We start from the raw sequence: 5468 nt of genomic DNA, 5'->3' as shown, positions 1-5468 counted from the left end.
AACAACTACGGAAGCTCCATTAGGTCTAAATTTAACTGTGTTTTTTTTATAATAGCGGCAGGCTAGTGTTGATGCACATTTTGGCCACTAGAGTGCAGTGTTTCACCTTTTTTTAAAGGTTTATTTATACATTTCAACAATTACAAACAGTAAGTCAAACAATATAAAACACTATGAAAACAATACAAAACAGTGCCAGGGGGTTGTAAGTTCAAAATAATAAAAATAGAATACAAAAAAATATATATACATATATAATAAACAAAATACAAAGCCGTAGGCTTATTCAGATTCATCAAACAACTTAAATTTGGAACACAGCATCATCGTTTTCACAGCTTTTTTGTTGTTAGAGGTAGAGAGCGTTTTAATATAAAGTTCCAGATCTTTTTTAAAGGACGGGTATTAAGAAACTTACATTTATGAATATAAAACTTAGCCAATAAAATAATGAGGTTGCAAAGGTAGAATTCCTTTTCAAATTTTTGTTCATACAGTGTAAAACCAAAAATGAAAGCATAGTCGTATTGTAAGAGTACGCAGCATGGAGCCTACTGGCGCTGACGAGACGCAGGGCCGCCGTCTTGGAGTGGTGATCCGTCACACTCGGTGCAATTCATTTGGCAGGAGCCATTGATTGATTGATTGATTGAAACTTTTATTAATACATTGCACAGTTCAGTACATATTCCGTACAATTGACCACTAAATGGTAACACCCCAATAAGTTTTTCAACTTGTTTAAGTCGGGGTCCACCATGAATTGATTAGTTTAGCATCTTTGTTTTCTACCTGTCAACTGTCAGTTTAGCATCTTTGTTTTCTACCTGACAACTGACAGTTAAGCATCTTTGTTTTCTACCTGTCAACTGTCAGTTTAGCATCTTTGTTTTCTACCTGTCAACTGTCAGTTCGGCATCTTTGTTTTCTACCTGTCAACCGTCAGTTTGGCATCTTTGTTTTCTACCTGTCAACCGTCAGTTTAGCATCTTTGTTTTCTACCTGTCAACTGTCAGTTTAGGCTGCTCGCCGGCTCCTCATCACCACTTCAAGATGGCGGCCCAATTTCTTGCGTCACAGCAGCCAATGCTGCGTCCTCTAATAACATGTCTATGGATGCACCGCTTGGCCACTAGAGTGCAGTGTTGCACAGGGAGGAAACATGCAGTGGCAAACATGGCGCCCGATAGCTTTAATGACACCAGGGATAAAAAAAAAATGTTGTCAAATTAAAACCCAAAGAGCGGAATGGAGTTGAACAGGTGAGCATGTTGGGACGAGGAGGAGTGGAGACCAGGAAGAGAAGACTGCAGAAGATCCGTTGCTAATTGGTCCTGAACTCATGTATTTTCAGGTGTACGTGTATGACTTGGCCACTAGAGGGTAGTGTTTCACAGTGTGACTCGCTTTCCAAGTCAGGTAAACTTGCCTGAATGAGTCATTTAGATATAACACACAGCTTTTTAAATTACTATCATTATTTATATTTTTTGCCCTTAATTTGTTTCCAATTCCATGATGATAACTGAGAAAATACATGAAAGTTAACTGCGTTTGTCTTGGAATGTTGCCTATCAGTCACAATCCATATGTAATACAAGGACACATACGTCTTTCTTTTCTTCATGCATTCTAAGTCGTAAAATACGGCAAGTACGAGGTGGCTAACATTGCAGCTAAGCCCTTCCAAAAACGGCCATAAACTCTATTTACATTCCGTGACCTGAATATTAACCAAGTATAGACGACATTGTCATTATAGGCGCTAACACAGACAAACTACTTTTAGCCGTGCCGTGATCACAGACAGCTAACTATATCGACACATTGCACCGGCGAACTGCTTTATCGCCTCTGAGTTGGTGAAAGTTAATTCTCGATGACAACTCTTGCCTCTCACCTGGGTAGTAGAAGTTTGCAGCCATGAACCGAAAACTTGGTAAACTTCGGCATCCGACTTAGACGAGAGATGGCAAGAAAGACACGAAGAAACGCTGGTTTGCGGCACGTTTTATTTTTTGGCGAGGATTATGAATTACTCTTCATCTAATTGGGAAGATATAAACATCCCATCAGTCAGTTTCCCAGTGAGAGCAGACATTGTGCAGTAAGTGTTTGCTTCATTATGTTAGTAGTTTATATTTCTTGTTTATCGCACTTAGCAACAGTGCTTAATGATGCTTAGTGCATACTTGCTAACCCTGAGACCGTCGAATTCGTCAGATGGGGTGTGGGGGGTGTTGTTGTTGTGGTGGGCTGGGCCGGGGTTAAGGGGGAGTAGTATATTTACAGCTAGAATTCACTGATTTAAGTATTTCATATAAATAAATGAAATACTTGAATTTCAGTGTTCATTTACTTACACACAACACTCCTCTACTCATTGTTGTATTCGAAGTGCAATGTTTCGCAGCCAGCAGCCTTTGAAGGAGCATAAGTATGGGCAGCATCTGTGAAATTTAATTTGCAGGAAAGGAGTGAGTTCAGGGTTGAATTGTCCATCCTCATTCTATTCTTTGTCACTATTTTTCTAACCATGCTCAACATCCTCTCTGATGACTTGAAATCGTACTTTTTCTTCTCACTGGTCGTCGTCATGATCGTCTCTTCTTTGTTCTTCTGCTTCGGACCTGACGACAGGTTGTAGTCACTCAGGTCTGCATGGAGCTGGAGAGGGCGTGCCTTGTTGTCGGTTAAAAATTGGGAGAAGTTTGGGAGAATGCTAGTCCCAGGAGCATTGAAATCCGGGAGTCTCCCGGAGAATTCGGGAAGGTTGGCGAGTTTGGCTTAGTGTTTCACTAAAGCTTTTTCTCTTTAGCACACAATTTATAAAACTTGTAGATCATCCTCCTTATATTCAGGCTCAAAGATACTAGGTTCTGGGTCATCATTTGTCCCAAAGTAGTTGCTCTTAGCTCTCATTATATATATATATATATATATATATATATATATATAGTCAGCTGGAGGCGTGTCTTAATGAAATTAAACAATGGATGTCCGCTAACTTTTTGTAACTCAACGCCAAAAAAACGGAAATGCTGATTATCGGTCCTGCTAGACACCGACCTCTATTTAATAATACAACTCTAACATTTGACAACCAAACAATTAAACAAGGCGACACGGTAAAGAATCTGGGTGTTATCTTCGACCCAACTCTCTCCTTTGAGTCACAAATGAAAAGCGTTACTAAAACGGCCTTCTTTCATCTCCGTAATATCGCAAAAATTCGCTCCATTCTGTCCACTAAAGACGCTGAGATCATTATCCATGCGTTTGTTACGTCTCGCCTCGATTACTGTAACGTATTATTTTCGGGTCTCCCCATGTCTAGCATTAAAAGATTACAGTTGGTACAAAATGCGGCTGCTAGACTTTTGACAAGAACAAGAAAGTTTGATCACATTACGCCTGTACTGTATATACCTTTATATACATATATACATACATATATACCTATACTGTATATATCTTTATATACATATATACATACATATATAACTGTACTGGCTCACCTGCACTGGCTTCCTGTGCACTTAAGATGTGACTTTAAGGTTTTACTACTTACGTATAAAATACTACACGGTCTAGCTCCATCCTACCTTGCCGATTGTATTGTACCATATGTCCCGGCAAGAAATCTGCATTCAAAGGACTCCGGCTTATTAGTGATTCCCAAAGCCCAAAAAAAGTCTGCGGGCTATAGAGCGTTTTCCGTTCGGGCTCCAGTACTCTGGAATGCCCTCCCGGTAACAGTTCGAGATGCTACCTCAGTAGAAGCATTTAAGTCTCACCTTAAAACTCATTTGTATACTCTAGCCTTTAAATAGACTCCCTTTTTAGACCAGTTGCAAAATCCACGTTATGACAACTGTGCCCAAGACCCAACCTCCGGGCCGATGATTTTAGCTTGTCCTGAACAATTTGGAGCTAATCGTCCTTTTTCATTGTCCCATTTAAAGCAGCAGTTCCATTGGCAGACCCGTAGCATAATCCTACCACCACCATGTTTGACGGTAGGCCTGGTGTTCCTGGGATTAAATACATTTATTGTAGCTCAATTTTTGTTTCATCTGACCACAGAACTTTCCTCCAGAAGGTCTTATCTTTGTCCATTGGCAGCAAAACGGGCCCAGAGCATTAATACTACCACCACCATGCTTGACGGTAGGTGTGGTGTTCTTTGGATTAAAGGCCTCACCTTTCCTCCTCCAAACATATTGCTGGGTATTGTGGGCAAACAGCTCCATTTTTGTTTCATTTGACATCACATGGACAAAGATAAGACCTTCTGGAGGAAAGTTCCATTGGCTGCAAAACAGGCCCTGAGAATAATACTACCACCATGCTTGACGGTAGGTGTGGTGTTCCTGGGATTAAAGGCCTCACCTTTTCTCCTCCAAACATATTGCTGGGTATTGTGGCCAAACAGATCCATTTTTGTTTCATCTGACCTCACAAAGACAAAGATAAGACCTTCTGGAGGAAAGTTCCATTGGATGCAAAACAGGCCCTGAGAGTAATACTACCACCATGCTTGACGGTAGGTGTGGTGTTCCTGGGATTAAAGGCCTCCCCTTTCCTCCTCCAAACATATCGTGGCCAAACAGATCCAATTTTTGTTTCATCTGACATCACAAAGACAAAGATAAGACCTTCTGGAGTAAATTTCCTTTGGATGCAAAACAGGCCCTGAGAGTAATACTACCACCATGCTTGACGGTAGGTGTGGTGTTCCTGGGATTAAAGGCCTCACCTTTCCTCCTCCAAACATATCGTGGCCAAACAGATCCAATTTTTGTTTCATCTGACCTCACATGGACAAAGATAAGACCTTCTGGAGGAAAGTTCCATTGGATGCAAAACAGGCCCTGAGAGTAATACTACCACCATGCTTGACGGTAGGTATGGTGTTCCTGGGATTAAAGGCCTCACCTTTCCTCCTCCAAACATATCATGGCCAAACAGATCCATTTTTGTTTCTTCTGACCTCCCATGGACAAAGATAAGACCTTCCGGAGGAAAGTTCTGTGGTCAGATGAAACAAAAATGGAGCTGCAGTTTTACGCAAGGAGTCCCAGCATGCTTTGCGTCGCTAGTCCTTCCCGTGTGCTCATGTTTCGGCCACGTACATCTGCGTGAGAGACGCACACAACAGCTGCCTAACAGTATCGCATCTCCTGCTACGGCCGCGTTTGTTCCCATTGGTTAGTTCCCGCCCATTAGCTCCGTTTGCTCGCCGCTGGTCGGATGCGAACAGCTTGCTAATTGTGTTTCAGACCTTCTCTGTCACTGCTGCTCCGGTCGGCTCCAAAAAGGTTGCTTTGCCCCTGTTCTCAATCAAACATAATCAGATTAAACAGCACAAAGATGTGCGTGTGTGTGTGTGTGTGTGTGTGTGTGTGTGTGTTCGCCAATAAAGAGAGAGCAGATTTGGAGACAGCCTTGACTCCTGCTGTTTGCTT

The sequence above is a fragment of the Nerophis ophidion genome, linkage group LG09 (genome assembly GCF_033978795.1).
Source record: "Nerophis ophidion isolate RoL-2023_Sa linkage group LG09, RoL_Noph_v1.0, whole genome shotgun sequence".
Classification (NCBI taxonomy): Eukaryota; Metazoa; Chordata; class Actinopteri; order Syngnathiformes; family Syngnathidae; genus Nerophis; species Nerophis ophidion.
The sequence above is the reverse complement of the archived record's forward strand: the minus strand, read 5'-3'. Positions refer to the sequence as shown.